Source organism: Diceros bicornis, chromosome 2 (genome assembly GCF_020826845.1).
Source record: "Diceros bicornis minor isolate mBicDic1 chromosome 2, mDicBic1.mat.cur, whole genome shotgun sequence".
Taxonomy (NCBI): domain Eukaryota; kingdom Metazoa; phylum Chordata; class Mammalia; order Perissodactyla; family Rhinocerotidae; genus Diceros; species Diceros bicornis.
The window spans coordinates 34,535,986-34,554,649 of NC_080741.1; the positions used below are offsets into that span (position 1 = coordinate 34,535,986).

An 18,664-nucleotide genomic window follows, 5' to 3' on the forward strand; every position below is an offset into this window, starting at 1 on the left:
GTTCTCAGATTTAGAGAAATCATCACATGTTTATATGAGGTTTCATTTAATGTAACATGAAAATGTGAGTATCACCTCTCCACTTTTGTGGATAATATTGGAGCAGCCAAGGTCTAATCTAAGTAATAAAAACTCCTTTTTATTGATTGTTTTCTAAGTGTGAGGCACTATGATAAAAACTTTACAGATGTTTATAACATTTCATTTTCATAACAACCAAGGAGTTAGTAATTAATCCCAATCCTATTTTTAAAATGAGGATACCACAGATCAGAGATGCTAAATAACTCATCCAGGGTTCCACAGCAAATATGTGGAACATCCATGATTTGAAACTATTTGTGCCTAATTCCAAAACGTGTGTCCCTAACTTCATCACTCTCCTACTTTGCTTGATATTCTTTCCTTAGGATATCTTATTAAGTTAGAGAGAGATGAAAGCAACATTTCTAGAGTGTCCATTTGATGTTTTAGATTCTTTTCCTGTTTTTAAAATTTAATTGTCAAAATAATCTTGTAAGAAAATGGTATTGTTGGACCCGGCCCCATGGCTTAGCGGTTAAGTGCGCACGCTCCGCTGCTGGCGGCCTGGGGTTCGCATCCTGGGCGCGCACCGACGCACTGCTTTTCCGGCCATGCTGAGGCCGCGTCCCACATACAGCAACTAGAAGGATGTGCAACTATAACATACAACTATCTACTGGGGCTTTGGGGGGGGAAAAATAAATAAAATTATAAAAAAAAAAAAAAAAAGAAAGAAAATGGTATTGTTCCTAACTTACAGGTGAAAAAACAAACCTGTAAGGCTTAAGAGTTGACTACGCATGATTTGTCCAAAGAATTTTCCGTGTGATTTGAACTGGGTTCTGCTTGAATCTAAATCTCTTGTTTATTCTCACTGTTAAATATTGCTTCACATCACATGCAAAAGGGTATTTGCTAAATTTGAAGCTAGGACACGTAATTTCCAAGGCCATTGTGCTAACATGGACCTTACTGAATAGTTTACTTTCTTGCTAGTCCAGAAAATGCATTTTTCCTCTTCTGCTTCTAAAATTTGGGGACAAATGAACAATCTTAATGTTAGTGCCACCAGAAATCAGCACAAAATCTCCTATTTAAGAATTGTCAGAAGGGTTTGAAGACGGTGGCAGGCCAGCAAAATGTTGTTCTTTTTACGTCTTACCTCAGAGTCTAAGAAATTCTCGACAATTTTGAAACCTTCATGAGAGGGTGCCTTGAAGAATAACATTTCTCTTCAATCATGGCAAGATTGTTACTTCCCCATCACCAGACCCCTTCCAAAATGAAGGGCTGGAGAGATGTAATGAAGGTTCTCTCAGTCTTGCTGTAGACTCCAGCACGGACTTGAAAATAATTAGCGCACCACCATCGCAGTGATATTTTCCTTTCCGCCAGCAAAGCTCTTTGGAGGCAATAATTTGCCTCTCCTCAGGAACATCAAACTCCTCAATTGAATAATGATGGGCTTGAAATGTATGGGTCTGAGACAGATCAGCGAGAGTCAGATTCTTGAAACCTGTAATCCCATTTTATTGCTTAGAAAGTGGAAGGACTGTAAGAGCAACAAAACCATCGGCTGCAGCCCTGAGACCCCTCCTCATAGTGGAAGTCCTGGAGTTGACATTCAGGCCTCCATTCAGCACAGGGACCCCTCTGTCTGTGAACCCCTTTCTGCTGTCTTTATCTCAGTGGCAGATGTATCCTACTGTCTTATGCTCCTCCTTGCTAGTAGCCTCTGCTTTGGAATTTCTGAAAATCACCTTCCTCATTAATACGAGACACTCAGACTGTTAGATAAAGTTATCCTTTTGTCTACTTGGCTTTGCTCAGTAATTATAAAAACAATCCATGTTCACTGTAGAAAATTTGAAAATATGTATGAACAAAATCACCCATGTGATAAGAGTAAGAAGCGTAGCTATCTTAGCAGTGGTGTAGAGAGGTGTAGGGGCTGGTATTGATTAAGAAGAGACACAACGGAACCTTCTGGGTTGTTCAGCATGTTTTATATCTTGATCTTGATGATGGTGACATAGGGAACACGTCTAAAAAGTGAATTAAGTGATACACTTTGCACACTTTACTGTGTGTACACTATACCTCAATAAAAAGGAAAACATTTAAAATCACCCATCACGCCAAAAGTCAGAGCCACCTTTACATTTCGGAATATTTCCTTCATACATGTCTGTATATATATATATATGATCTATAATATGCACTCATGCACGTGGTTTTAGAATAGCCTGTCTTTACATAAAATATGTCCCTCTACTTAATAACTTGCAACTTAAGCATATTCAGAGATAAAACAAAGCTATGTGCAGAACAAAATGATGTTTTTTAGTCTGCAGGATCCTCGCAATGGTTGTGTTTATTTCTGAGGTAGTCCGCAAAGTTTATGACTCCTTTTTCTCCAATGATTCAAAAACCACCGAAGGTGTTGAAATTGTCAGCAGGAAGAGGCGAATGACGAGGGTGTAAGGAAAAGAAGAGAAGCACGTGGAAGTAGAGGCTGACGCACGCAGAGACAGAGGCAGGGCTTCACTTTCACAGGACTTGGAATGGGGATTTGAGCCAAGTTTAACTTAATTTCCCTGTGCAGTGGGGCTCCAGGTGGCATCTGGATTGCACAAGCAATTAACTTTTCTTCCTAGCCTGTAATTTTGTATAGAGATCCCTAAACCAGTAATCAAAATAGTGAACCGAATTTTGTGGAAGTATCTAGATTTTGTGAGAGAATGGGCTTATTTTGAAACTGCCTTTGATTTGTTCAGCAGTCTCCAACGCTGGATGCTTAGCTAGTGAGATCACCCTACAGTCATCATGTCACCCCAGGTCGATTCTAAACATGTCTCTCTTAGTGGGTGTTTGTGTCCGGTCCAGTTCTCTAGAAGCAGCTTCTGAGACATGGACTCTTGTGCAAGTGGTTTATTAAGGAAGCTCCCAGGAGAAATGGTAAGGGCTGGGGAAACAGGACAGGGAAGGGAAGAGCCCAGGCAAGAGTGACTTCATGCAAAGCCCTAGCCTCGACCTGAGTTTGCAGGGACCCTGGAGTCCAAGTTACTCCTCACAGTTGGCTGGCCTCAAGGCAAGAGAACTGGGCTTTCATACTCCTGCAAGTCAGTACAGGGGTGAGGGTCTTCCCTGGAAGTTATCCTCTCCCAGGCACCTCCAGCTCTCCAAACAAAGTCGAGAAGTGGCACCGTTAGACTGAGGGAGATCCTCCGACGGGATCTGTAGGAGCAGCCCACTGGAAACATTTTGCTGTTTTTTAAAACCTTAATCTTTGTAGAACAACCTGGAGGAGACTTGAGAGATAAGTTTATTATCCTCATTTTAAAGCTGAAAGAAACTAAGCCTCACATATTGAAAACTCATGTCTCTACAAAATTCATCTTTCTTTCTTTTCTGTGTTCTCAATCTGTGTTGAAGAGTCCTCTAAAATGCCTGAGGATGCCATCTACACAATGCCAGATGTGTACTGTATCACTCCTGCAAGCACCATTCATCCAGACTATGATGTGCATGGCGCCCCCTGGAGGTGTGTGTAACTCCACATGTTTATACACTATTCCCAAACTGCCAACATCAATATGAGTTTCCTTGGGGAGAAAAGATGACATTTTGGTTCTTTGGCATTTTTAAAATTTTCCACTTTTGAAGCCACAAAAAATATTGATCAATACTTCAACTGTCTTAATCCATTTCTCCAATAAAAAAAAAATTTCAGAGCTCCCCGTTCAAATATTCTGGTATGATCTCCTAAAGGGACCATGTTATTATTTCAAAATCATTGTATCTTCTCTGACTCTTCATCAAGAAGATATTTGGTATTTTATATTATGTATTTTGTATTTCATATCATGAAAGCATTTCTTGGGCATTGCATATTTTTTCACATATTTTGAATATATATTTTAAAACTATAAACTTTTGCCCCTGAAATACTTACATGCCTCCTCTCCCAATATTTCTGAGAATCTATGAAGTAGACAGATCCTATTTTCTATATCATACTCCAGCACATATCTCTAAGAGTTCCATTGCTAACTGCCTTATCTGAGTCATAGTGATAGAAAATTAGGCAGTATGATGATACATTTGTACATGAAAAATGAAATTTGAGAATTTTGGAGATGTCTTCAGAAATCATGGCTCCGTGCTGCAGACTGCTCACAGCTCCATTCCTTTAACACAGGAGAGCCTCTTGCAAGTCCAACTCTGCCACTGTGTGTGATAACCTTTGGCAGTGATTTAAGTTTCTATATCTCGATTTCCTTATCTGTAGAATGGGGAAAGAATGTCTACTTCCCAGTGCTCTTGAAAGAGTCCCATGTGATTATGTTTGGGAAAGCACTTTATTAAGCTGTAACTCACTGTCTACATTTAAAATAATCATTACCACCGTATGGATGTATGCAGGCACATTTTTATGTATGGATTTCTGTATGTATAGACTAGTGCATTGGAAAATACGTTGCACTAGGAAGCAGGGATACTGTATTCTCCTGCCAGCTCTATTCCTTTTAAGCAGCTTGCCATGGAGACAAATAAGCCCTTTTTCATCTGTGGATATCAGTTTCCTCATCTGTAATATAACATGGTTGGATGAGCTTAATATAAAGTTCCTCCATGACTTAAAACCCTTTCCTAATGTTTCCGTGAATGCAAGTGTTGATTCTCTCCCAGTTCTATCCTTCATCTCAAAATAAACAACTGGATGATAAGTATACCAAATAAAACCTCTGCTTCCTTGTTCTACGGCCAAAGATAACTTAAAAGTAGATATATTTCCTCCTAAATGGTCAGAAGCAATCTAGAGTGGGTGATTCCAAAATCTTAAGGTCTTGGCAATGTTGTTAAGGTAGCAGACATTACTTAAAAACTTTAAAGCAATTCAATAGAGACAGATTTAACTAAGAAGCATCATGGCCACTGGCAACATCTCATTACTGATTCAAGGAAGGAAACTTACCTAGACACAAATATATTTAACATTAGTTACAACATTATACTGCTATGAATTTTAGTAGGTCAGAAGATGTTCACTTATATGTGTATGCCCAAGGCAAGAAATAATTCATGGCATGCCAGATAAATATTTATTGTAAATTTTTACTTACTTTATTGTTTATCTTCTATTTTGAGTTCCTCGAGGGCCAGTACCATGCCTCTCATATCTATAAAAGAAACATTTATTTAGTGCCTACCAAGACTCTATACATATATTATTTTACCTGTACAACACAGAAAAGAAATACAAAGAAGGCAATTAGGCTTGTATGGAGGCTCCATCGTAGCTAGGAATCTGGGAGCCTTCTATCTTTCTGCTTACCATCATAGTGTGTGACTTCCATTCTCAAGATCACTTCATGGTTCAGTATGGCTGCTACTTGCACAGAAGTACGTTTTGCTGTAGGTCCCCAAAGCAATTTATATACAAAAAGCTAATCTCTTCCAAGCTCCACGTTTTCACCAGTCTACCTTTTCCCAGAATACACAGGGTCTAGGTTAGTTCACCAGAAGTCAATTTGCTGAGTAGGCAATTTGCCTAAAGCCAATGAGTGGAAAGGCCAATTCACCAAATGACTGATTCATCAAATTTACTTATACTTTTCAACTATTTAGTTGTGGTTCGTGGGTTTTGATTTTCTCCTCATTACAGCATTTTAAGGAATGTTTAATTTGTTTCTGTCACAGTCCCCAGTCTTCCAGCTGGAGCTAAAGGGCAAAGAAAGAGGGAGGCCAAAGAGAGAGAGAGCAGAGAAACGAGAATTGAGAAGGGGAAGCCGCGGGGTAAAGGAGAGAGATGCTGTAGAGGATAAGAAGGATATAATTATAAAACTCTATTCTCAAATATGGAACATTCTTCTGAATATATTTTTTAAGAATATATTATTGTACCGGCTAGGTGGCCCAAGCGGTTAACTGCGCGCGCTCTGCTGCGGCGGCCCGGGGTTCGCAGGTTCGGATCCCGGGTGCCCACCGACGCACCGCTTGGCAAGCCATGCTGTGGTGGCGACCCATATAAAGTAGAGAAGATGGGCATGGATGTTAGCCCAGGGCCAATCTTCCTCAGCGAAAAGTGGAGGATTGGCAGATGTTAGCTCAGGGCCGATCGTCCTCACAAAAAAAAAAAATGGGAAGGATATATTAATCTTGCAAGCAGATAATTTTAATAGTTCCTGATATTCAAGAAAATATCCCAGAATGTATATTTATTGAATATGAGAAGAGTTCTTATCAGTATAATCTCCTCATGCATAATAATATATTCATAGACATTTTCATATTCAATAACTACCCATAAGAAATATCTTCCTAATGTCCCAGTCCCCTGTGTCTCTGCCTCTCATTCCCTCATTCTCCAGCTGTTAGCAGCAGGAAGCAAGGGCAGATACATACCGAAGATTCCCTAGCTTGCTGTTAGGCAGAAGTAAAAAGTAGTCTATCAAAAATAGTTTTTGAAAATGGAAGCTTGGTGAATTGGTCTTTGAAAACATTTGCCTTTGGAAAAGTAGTCAATCAGTGAATTGGCTTCTAGGAGTTGTCTTGCTCCTGAATGCACAAAGAAAGCTGATAATGGATGAGTTAAGAGGGAAGCCCAAAAAAACTGGAGATGATATTGCATATTCTGCCTTCTATTTCCATAAGAAAAAGTTTAGGCAGACTGTTATCAGATATGTACTATTTTTTTTTTACTTTAAGTGCCCAGGCTATAGTGTAGGATCTTATGCAGCGTCAACAAATATTTGGCCGCCAGCCACTGCCCTGAGCCCTGCCCACCTCCTCACCCACTCATCACTTATCAACCATGCTGCTCCTTCCTGCTTAAGTGGATATGATTTGAGAACCTTCTTACACACTCCTCAGCCTTTGTGCTTTTTGGTACATGAGTAATAAGAAATCTAATTGCCATCCTGAGTCTCCCAACTATATTAGCACATAACTGTGAAGAGAGGTGTTCTTCCCCAAAAATAGATTAGAAAAAACATATACCACTATCTTAATGAGAGAGCATACTTCAAAGACCAGCAAGACATGCTTAGACCCAGACTGAAGGTCTTAATATAACTAAACAATGTGTCAGTCAGAAGGGGTGCAGAGAGATCTGAAAGGAAATGCTGTCGATGCTTACCTCAGATCAAGGATGCCCCTTCTCACCATCTCCACCTGTGTGGTCCTGGAGGCAGGTATATTCATCTTGTGAGATGGGAACATTAGGTTATCATAACCTGACTCATTTAAAATTGGCATACTAGATTTGATTGCCTCTGCTCTTTTTCTATGTTTGCACAACAAAGTTTCCAAGTAATTTGGCCTATATGAGTTACAAGTTGTTAAGTATCTGAGCCTCTTAGCAAATATGTCTCTTTCTTTAAATTCTGCTTTATAATCATTCTCAGGATAATCATATGCTAGCAACTCCCTAGTTTTCTTATCATTTTGAAAGGCAAATTATTATGTAATAATAAGAATTATATACATGTGCTTAAAATTTTTCTCATATATATGTATTTAGAGTATAGTAGTAGAAAAAAATAGCCAGTGATTTTTGTTCACAAAATACCTGTCAACTTGTCACAGAGCAAGAGCACACTTAGTTAAACCCATGAGATATGCTAATAAAGTGACCTAGAATCTAGAGATAAATTCTTTGAGTCAAGATCAGCTTTTGGCTGAGGCAAGGGGGTATGCCCTGCCCTCTACCAAAAAAATAACAATAGTAATAATAATAATAAGGCCAACGCAAACTGACTAGCACAGGAATCCAGCCAGTAATGAAAACCAGAAATTCTAGAGCTAACAGAAGTGAACATCAAGATAAAAGTGAAAAGCAAGAACAAAACAAAACAAAACTAGGGTCAAAGCAAAAATAGCCCTAGGATTAACACATTGGAACAATCTTAAAAATTCTCAATCGTAAAAGCTTCCGTCTTTTTCCTGATAATATAAATCTTTGTCTCTCACAATTGTGAATCATTGAGCCAATACTTGTATCCCTTGGGTGGGGACAGACTAAGAGTTTACCTCTTTCTCAGTGGAGAGTAGAAGGCTTTACAATGCGACTTTAGTAGGTACCTGTGATAATTCTCAGAAATTGAGTTTATCGGAACATCCTGTTCTTTGCTAAAGTAAGGCTTTCCTGACACAAATATTCCTGACCTTGGGAAAGTATTTATGGTTGTTATGTACAAAAGGATGTGTTTTTGTGTTTGCATCTGTCAAACGAGAGCAGTGAATGATGCTGGGAAATTGTGGGAACACAATTCATTGATGGGAGTGCTTCCAATATTTTAAAAGGCTCAAGTTGGCATTAGAGGATAACATAAGAATTTACCTTAACACCACTTAAGTCTTAACAAAAGAAGAATGACAATTAATATAGGGAAAAGGAGTTTCTTTCAGAACACAGGAAACTGAGTCAGAGAAAAATCCAGGCCTCAGATTCCAAGTTCCAATTTTGGTATGAATGAGATCATTAAAAAGTATGAGCATATAAATGGCAAACTTTCATTTGAAGGAAAGGTAGTGATGGCACAGGTGAATGCAGCCTCATATAATTTAACCAACAATCTCAGTGGTTCTTAAAGGTTCAAAAAAAATGAAATAATAAAAATAAGCAAGCAAAATGTCCAACAAACAAAACAAAACAAAACATGTAAGAGCATGGTTCTAAACATATAGCAGGATCAAAACAACCCTCAAGACATTCTTTGGTTAGGATATGAAGAAACAAGTACATGGAAGCAGGAAAGAGGCCTCAGATCTATAAGACCAGATCTATAAGAGCATCAGCAAGATGTGAGCCTCTCTGGATACACACTGACTGTGACTCAACTAGATTCCTTTGAATTGGAAATGGGAAGTTAAATTTTAATGTGCATCTGTTAGCATAAACCATAACCCTTGCTAAAGAAAAACTCTTGCCTGATGCCACTGGAAGATGGTTAGGTCAATGGAAAAATGGCATTTGCTTTGTAATGATTTTGTTTTATAGTTAAATTTCCTGAAATAGACGGTTTTTGTATTAAGCCAATCGTGTCATTCACAATCATCATACCTTTTTTGGTAAATAACAGTAACTTTCAGTTTTTGGAGGTGCAAGAGGGCTATTGTCCTCTTTCCCTACTATCATGACCAAGTTACAATGAAAACAAGGCTAAAACCAAATTCTTTCACACAAACAAACATTTATTACCAAACCATAACAGCAGTTTATACACTAGTGAGTAAACTCAAGAAGTGTCAACCCTCTGTTCTTTTAAGTGCTCTGACAGTACACCCCAGGACAGGTCCACTCAGGACAAATGCAATGATGTTTTATTGGCAGGAGTCAGACAACAAAGAATCCTAGGAATCTATGGGTATACTTGGGCCATTTTGGAATCTATCTATCTATCTATCTATCTATCTATCTATCTATCTATCTATCTATCTATCATTTAGAATCTAAAGTTCCATTCTAAAGCACACAATCTAGGTTCATTAGATTCTTGTACCCCATTCGCATAAGGTTAGGAATGCCTATAGAGTACTACATGTTCTAAGGTGTAGAATAAAGCCCACTAATACAAAAGTATATAGACCATACCATCTCTATTGAAGTGCTTTAAGTAAAGTACAAACAACAATGGAAATAACTCAAATGCCCATCAATAAGAGAATAGATACAAATATGGTATATTCACATAATAGAATACCCCAGGAATGAAAAGAAACGGATGACCAATACCTGCAACAATATGGATGAATCTCAAAAATGCTATGCAGAACTTAAAAAGTCACACCAAAAGAAAAAAAAGGTACTTACTGTATAATTCCATCTATGTGAAAGTTCAAGAATGACTGAACTAGTCCGTGGAGATAAAAATCAGAATAGTGGTTGACTCTGAAGGGGATAGACTGGAAAGAAATATGAGGGGACTTTCCAGAGTGATAGCAATGCTCTATATCTTGATTGAGGTGTTGGTTACATGGATATCTATCTATCTATCTATCTATCTATCTATCTATCTATCTATCTATCTATCTTTCTATCTATCATCTATCTATCTATCTATCTAATCTACATATATATGTATGTCTTAGTCTATTCAGGTTGCTGTAAAAAAATACCACAGACTGTGTGGGTGGCTTATAAACAACAGAAATTTATTGCTCATAGTTCTGGAGGCTTGAAGTGTGAGATCAGAGAGCCAGCTTGATTGGATGCGAGTCCTCTTTCAAGTTGCACACTTCTTATATCCTTGGTGGTAGAAGGGGCTAGGGAGCTCTGTGGGGTCTCTTTAGCACTAATCCCATTCATGAGGGTTCCATGTTCATGACTTAATCACCTCCCAAAGGCCTCACCTACTAATACCATCACGTTTGGGGGTTAGTATTTCAACATATGAATTTTGGGGGGACACAAACATTCAGACCATACCAGTGTATGTGTGTGTATAAACACACACACACACACACACATATATATGCATACATATACATATAATATATATAATATAAACTAATCACATAGAACTCTTAAGTACACAATATCTCAATAAAAAAATTGCAAACAAAATAACACATATCTATTCCCTAAAGTAAAGCCTCTGGATAGCTTAGAGGTTACAATTTTATTAAGGAAGAATGTGTTCATTTGATCTCTTGAAAGTAATAATGATAATTCCTGTCCCTTAATAAGCAGTTCCAATGTGCCAGGCACTATGCTAGCTAATTGCCTTATATAATTCGAATCACTGAATTGTCTCAACAACTTTATGAATTTGGAATGATCATTATTCCCATTTTATTAGTGACGATTGATGCCCAAGAGGCTGTGTGTTTTGCCCAATGTCACAGCCTAGCAGGGAAGCGGTGTTGGTCATCAGGTCCAGGAGCCTTTGTTTAACTCCAGAGTTTTCTAGCTTGGACTGCAAGCCCAGGTGGTTTCCTGCTACCATCATCATAGTTCTGCATGACACTTGTGTCGCCAAAAGCACAAGGAGGAAACTGTTAGATGAGGGATGGTTATTAAAAGGTAGACCAAGAGATGAAACAAAGGCCAAGGTGGAAAAGAATAGTATTGATTTCCTGTGACGGACCCTCATCAAATGTATTCTCTTCCACAGGGGCTCGGAAGAATTTAATCACTGTCAAATCCAAAGTAAAATGGTGAAACAGACTCTTTATCTTTTTTTTCCTCTATTGTAATAAATAACCTCTCCTGACAATTTGGGATTACTAGAGAATTTTTTTTTTATGGTTCTTTAGAAGGGAGTCAATTCTGGTAGGAGATCAGTTTCCATTCTTAGGGTCATAGATCACTTTTTTTTTTTTAATTTATTGCAGTAACATTGGTTTATAACATTGTATAAATTTCAGATGTACATCATTATACTTCTATTTCTGCATAGACTACATCATGTTCACCACCCAAATACTAATTACAACCCATCACCACACACATGTGCCCAATTATCCCTTCCGCCCTCCCCCGTCCCCCCTTCCCCTCTGGTAACCACCAATCCAATCTCTGTCTCTATGTGTTTGTTTATTGTTGTTATTATCTACTACTTAATGAAGGAAATCATACGGTATTTGACCTTCTCCCTCTGACTTATTTCGCTTTGCATAATACCCTCAATGTCCATCCATGTTGTCACAAATGGCTGGATTTCATCATTTCTTATGGCTGAGTAGTATTCCATTGTGTATATATACCACATCTTCTTTATCCATTCGTCCCTTGATGGGCACTTAGGTTGCTTCCAAGTCTTGGCTACGTGCTCACCTAAGTGGGTCACCATTATTTTACCCTGCTCAGTTGTGATTCCAGTTTTGTTCTTTCCCAAGATGTTTTACCAAAAAATACTCTTATAATATCTAGTTAGTATTACAATTTAGTTCATAAAAATAAAGTCAAGGGAGGTTCACTTTTTTTTTCAAAGTGGAGCAAATTTTTTTTTAAAGGGTAGAGCAGGGGAAAATATCCAAATAAAGGAACGTTCTCACCATTTCCTTTATTTAGTCTCACTTCACATTTACTAAACTAGCTTCATTTTGAATGACTTCCCAAGAAATTGAACGGGCAAGCACACAGCTTAGACTAGTCCTGGCACGTGCAGTCCTGTGTGAGCCGATGGCAATCTCTAGGTGTATAACTTGGTTCCAAACTTCTCTAAGGAAACATTATAAGTAGGATATTAGAGTGGGAACATATGCTTGTAATGATTTTAAAGACGTATTTTCAAAGGGTTGGAATTTTATGGCTGGGCTGAAATAAGGATGATTACCTTTCTCTGCCTTTCTTTGCTTTTTTTTCCACATTCCCCATCTTGTACATACAAATCAAGTGTTCACACACACCACCTACAGGTATTCAATGTTCTGAACCAAATTGAATGTCCACAGAGACGACTGAACAGTATTAGAAGCTTTGCTGTCCCACTCCATGTGCAACATTGAACTGACAATTTATGCCTGCAGGTGGCTGCTTGCAAATGCAATTAGGCCCTGCTCCACTGGGAGGGCTCAAGTGCACCTCATTAGCTAGTCTAAGGCTGTATTAACACTAGTAATTTTCCACCTGCGAGAAAGATGGACAGCTTACACCAAAGGAAGTGAAATATATGGCCAAGTGCCCAGGCCACATAGCCAATGCTATTTTATAAAGAGAAGTTTTCAAGCCTCAGTCCATTATGTTTAGATGGAGTTGGATCATCCTGAACTCATTAACAAAGATTTTTCTCAATGGAAAGAGAAATCTCTGTTTCTACCTGGAACTTGTAAAGAATATAGTGTGTGGTCCTTCCAAAGTAAGGTTTTTACAGTTTAGTGGAAGGACCATAGACTTGGGAGTAAGACTGACCTACATTCTGATCATATTTTGAAGATGTTAGCCCACCAATGAGTAGCAGACTAAGGATTTTACCATGGATTGCTTGATGCTAGTCTTTGCTTAATGTACTCAGGATCCAGGACACAAAATGAAATGAGTGAATGCCAAGTCCTAGGAAATTAATAATTGAGGCCTTGGCTAGTTTCAGTGAATCTTTTAGAAAACACAGTTTTATAAAAGTAGGTTATGTTATTTTTAAATAGCATCTAAGAAGATCTTTCTGGGATTAGAATGTACTCTGAGACATCATTCTCAGGCACAACATAAAGCATGTTCATCACGATTTGTGGATTGTTAAAGTTGTATGTTTCTGTTAGTTGGAAAACAAAACTTGAAATAAAAATCACTAGAATATTAATCTCAGGTGATTCCTAATATGGATCAGAAAAAAAAAAGCAAGAGGGTTTGAGGGGAAGAGCTGGGCCAAGAATTATGTTGCTGTGGCAAAGTAGCAAGAGGGGAGAAAGGGGCTCCAGGGATAACGAAGAGCGTGGAGGGGAGAAGAGAGAATAAAGTGACTCATTCTAGTCCACAGCCACACCCAGGAAACATGAGTAGCCTAGATGACAAATAAACAGTCTTGGCTTAGGCCAGAGCAAATTGTAGATCTATCTACATCAGCATAATAGGCCATCAAGTGCTCTGTTAAGGCAATATAGTAGCATATTTAAGAGTTCAGTCTCCAAATTTAGACTGCCAGGATTTAGATCCTTGTTCCATCACCTACTGACAATGTATTTTACAAGTTACCTGATCCCTTGAAGCATCAAATGGACATATGAACAGTATCTTCCTTGCAGGATAGTTGTGACAGTTAAATGGGAAAATCCATGCAAAGTGTTTGGCAGAGAGTAGGTGCTCAATATTTGTTAGCTTTGAGTGTTAGATCTTGGACATTGCTATCATCCTGTGCTCTGATCTGTAGCTTGGTTTACAAAACGCCCTTAAGCAGTGCCCCAACATATTCCAAAACAAGAAAAAGATGATGAAGAAATGTCTACAAAAAATGAAACAAGAGCTCTTGGTCCAGGCGATGCTAATATGTGTTCTTTGAAACCAGTTTATCCATCTCTTTTCCTTCAAGGGGGAACTCAACTCAACTTGACCTTAATAAAGCTCCAACCCCCAAATCAAAGAATTAATTCCTCCTTTCTCTAAATTCCCAAAACACATTGTGTTTACCCCTTCTTGCAGTAGTTAGTTCTTTCTGCTTGCTGCTGTGGTTAATCGTACGACCCTCTCACCACCTAATTTAGGAAATTCTTGAGAACTCATCTCTGATTCCAAATAAAGCCTAATGCTTTCAACACAGCAAATAATTCTATTAATGCCTATTTAATTAACATTGAGACCAGAAAATATTTTCATGGACAATAAGACACTGAACACACACACAGACACACACACACACACAATTGATTGTGATTCACTAACTTTTTCTCAAAAGTGAAAATGTACATACATAGCTTCATTGTACAATGCAATTTTTTGGAGGGAAACAGTCCATTATTCTAATCAGTGAAAGACCCAGAGCCAGCTCCATGCTCTCTTCAATTTTGTAGACTTAATTAACCTCACAGAAAAGATAAGGAAGGAAAAGAGACCAATAGTTCTGCACATAGAATCCCATTATTTATTTATTTATTTATATTTTTTTGGTGAGGAAGATTAGCTCTGAGCTAACATCTGTTGCCAATCCTCCTCTTTTTCCTGAGGAGGATTGACTCTGGGCTAACATCTGTGCCCATCTTCCTCCACTTTATATGTGGGACGCCTGCCACAGCATGGCTTGATGAGCGGTGGGTAGGTGAACGCCTGGGATCTGAACCTGCGAACCCCGGGCCACCGAAGCAGAGTGCTCAAGCTTGACCGCTATGCCACCAGGCCGGCCCCAGAATTGTATTATTGAGAGGAAATTTCTGTAGCTCTTTGTTACCCTGTTATGAGTGAAAGAGTAGATGAGAATCCACCTGAAAAAGACAGTTGAAACACAGAGTTAATAACAAATTTCCTTGTAACTGCAAATATGTATATATTTTAAAACTTCTGTCTCACTAAGGTCATTGTCACAAACCTGAGTTTGTGGGCCTAAGCCTAGGACCTCCTCACACAAATAATTCCTGTGCAGAGATAATTTTTAATTAAATTGCATTTAAGTGCCCATTAAAGTTTATCATCAAAACCCTGAGCACCTCAAGCTACAAAGTTATAGATTCCTAGGCTATTTAAAACAAGAAATTTAGGTCAGGTGCTTGGAAAATATTTCAAATTCTCTCTCTTTCTCTCTCTCTCCTTCTCTCTCTCTCTCCCTCTCTCACACACACGTTATATTTTGAGTGCACAGAGTGATCTGAAACATACCAGCAATCACCAAAATAGCCCTTTCTCCTGCTATGTAAGAGGAATTTAGATTATTTTTTAAAGTCATTGTTTGGGTCCAGAAAGGCTTTTCTTTTTAGTCTTAAGAAGCACAATAATCAATTCCTTTAAGAGAGAAAAATGTGTTTTTCCCAAATCTGTTGCACGGAAAAGATAAGCTGACATCTCCCTAGGGAGATGGGAAGAACAGTGTTGTCAACACAGGAAGGCTGCTGCAGAGGTAGATACATCCCCCCTGCCACTTTGATTAGAGAAAGCAGGAAGTAAGGGCTGTCTACTTGGGAACTACCATGAGAACCATGCTGCAGCCCCAACCCCAGGGGGCGGGGGAGGAACAACCAAATCTGGGAAAGGCTGTGATTCCAATATGGCATTCTTCTCCCATCCTCCACGGTATGAGCTCTTTCTGCCCCTGGGACTGCAATGCCAAGGAACAAGCCGTCATGCCTACCCTCCCCTGGACAGAACTGGCAAGTGGGCCGGGGGAACCTGACAAGGATTTAGGACAGGAAGAAAAACCATAAAACTCTTAATTCAGACTGTCTCTAGGGAAAAATGAGTTTGAGTGGATAATCTGTGTGGCACATTGCTGCTGTCTCAGTTTAGCTAAGCAGGAAGTAAGTTTATCAGGATTTTCTCCACTGCGTAATTCCAGGTTAGTATGGGCCACAAGAAACATATATTGCAGGGTTTAGAAGTTAAGAATAACCATATTCTTTTAAAGGGCTGAATAACCATATTCTTTTAAAGGGCTTTGAAAGACTCTGAAGGTTGGTGCATGCACAAGCGCAGGGCACTGGCACTGCTGCAGCTCACACAAGTGGTTGCTGCTCTCTGGCTCACCTTGTTGACAAGGACAGAAGCCAGGCACACAGCTCCTTCAGCTCCCCCGCAGATCGCCTCTTTCAGGTTCCCAGCTTCTAAGCCATGTGCATGCTTTGCCACGTGATGAAGCTTGCCAATTTTTCCTGCAAGTCACTCACATCACTGATGTTGGAGACTTCAAAACAGAGGCTGATGGAGGTTCCAGTTTGTCCTTGCAGGTTCCAGCCCATCGTCTTGGATTTGTTTGTCTTTTTTTCTCTCCCGTTTCACATCTGTCTTTCCTTCTTGACTGCCTGCCCTGCTGACTTCAAACTCCAATGCCAGAGTTAGAAACAACAGCCATACATAAACTACTTAACCACCTCCCGTAACTGTGAAAGGTCAAATCTCCCTAAAAAATAGTTTGTTCCAAATTAATCCCAGTGGCTCTGTTTCTCTGGTCAAACTCTGCCTGATACCATCTAAATTCCAGAGAAAAATCTGCCTATGTGCTGGGATTGACCTAGTTTAACCAGATGATTTGATATAGTCAAGAGGGACCTCTTGAGATTTTGGATAAAATTAAGTCATGAAAATATAATTGTAGAGTTGAAGAATGGGACAGGAGCAGATGGCAGTAAACACTCATTCTAAAGCAGTGAAAATAGTTGGAAACCTTGAGGATTCTGAACTAGATAATCTTTCAAGGAATGCATGTTTATTTTATATGTGTAGACCTATATATGTATGTATATACACATATATGAGTATGTGTATATATATAGAAAGTTAGACAAGCAACATATTACCCAGCAGACATCTCCATGGGACTCCTTTCTGTAAACAAATATGAATTGATAGGCTGCCAAAAAAATACTGAAATGTGAATCTTTAATCTAGTCCAGTTCAGAGAAAATAACATGGCTCTCTGTAACTTTGAGAAATAAAAATGATTGGTTATAGTGTTTTATATATTACTTCTTTATACTCCATCTCATTTCCAAAAGTATTAGAAGTAGCTTGTAAAATACATACACCAAAATAAAATAAAATAAGTAGATGATGAAAGTGGAGCAAAGGAAAAATATGACTGGAAATGTAAAACAGAGCAGGTATGAAGCAAACTCAGAAAAATGTACAAATTCAAAAGAATGCATGCAATCAATTCCTGAGCAGTTGAGTAGAATATGTATCAGCAGTGTGACACGGAGACTTGAAAACTAACGCAGGATTAGACTAAATTAATCAAGATTTAGTATCCTGTATGTGGAAATTGATGATTTAATTTTACTCTATACTAATCAGGTCTTTTCTATAATATTTATTCAATTTATGGTTCCAGGTCCTAAAAGATTTAGACAATCAGGAACATGTTCAGTCAAGATTAACAAAATACTGAAAAGACTTGAAATAATGCCTTGAGAAGAATGATTGAATGAGCTGAGAGGGTTTAACCTAAAAGAAGGAAGATTTTATGAGACAAAAGCACTGTTTTCAATATACAGTACTTCTAAGAAAATAGAGCAAATTTGAAATGTGTTACCTGGGGATATATATAAAGTCAAAGAGCTAAAGGTAGAGGAAATAAATGTAAGCTGAATGTAACATTCGTGTCTGTACAGACGTAAACATGAGATCAAATGCTCTGAGTGGCTTGAGCAGAGGTCTTCAAGCAAGTAAGACTCCTGTTGCTGTCACAGAGAAGAGGCAAACATTGGGTGTGAGACTGGAAAAAGATGATGTCAGTGGTTGTTTCCTGTCTTGGTCCAGATCGTAAACACCATCCCAGGACTGGTAGTACATGCTTTTTCCAAAATTCATAAGCCAAGTCCTGTAGTTTAAGAAACAGAACACAGCCCCAAAATGTGAATGCTTGAGCACTTTGTTCATTTCCCTGGGGAACTGGCAAGAGAAAAATAGCCATACCTGAGACACGCTGATTACTCAGTGACATCCTCCCTAGTTCTCCTCGATTGCAGCTCCGACATTTCATAATCTTTGCAATGTATGCTCTCCCTCCCTAGATTATAAGCCAGAGGTTACATGAACCAGTTCCAGCCCACAGGTAGATATGTTTACACCTACATGGAGTTTAAAGTTTAAACATTAGTTTTCAACAGTTAAAAGTAAGGAAAATTCACACAAAATTCCAGATTGACAACTACTCTTAAAAAATAGAAAGATCTGGGACTACTGAGCCCACTTTCCTGCCGGATATTATCATCACTGAAGCTGAATTTTGCCTTCCCTCTTTAGATGAAGCCTGGGTCTCCAGTTTGCCACCACTCTTTATTGTCTCATGCATTTACATTAGCGATCTGGCCTTGGTTGCATTTGGAATCCCTGCCATGTATTTTGAGCACACTGACTGGTAGACTTTTTCTTTTTGACCAGGAAATTTTTAGTGAATGTTTGTGTATATTCTTAAGAGTGTCTTAGCTGGGTTCCCTAGAGAATAGAGCCTGAGGCAAAAATTAAGCACTGGTGCTTTTATTTGGGAGGTGCAAACCCAGGGCAACAAGAGTACAGAAAGAGGAAAATGAGACAGGAAATCACAGGAAGCAATTG

At 38.7% G+C, this 18,664-nt stretch overlaps 1 pseudogene; it reads right to left on the reverse strand.

Moving 5' to 3' along the window:
- LOC131420945 (methylmalonic aciduria and homocystinuria type D homolog, mitochondrial-like) overlaps positions 1-16,347 on the reverse strand; it is a 64,548-nt pseudogene extending 48,201 nt beyond the window's left edge.
- Between the last annotated feature and the right edge of the window lie 2,317 nt (positions 16,348-18,664).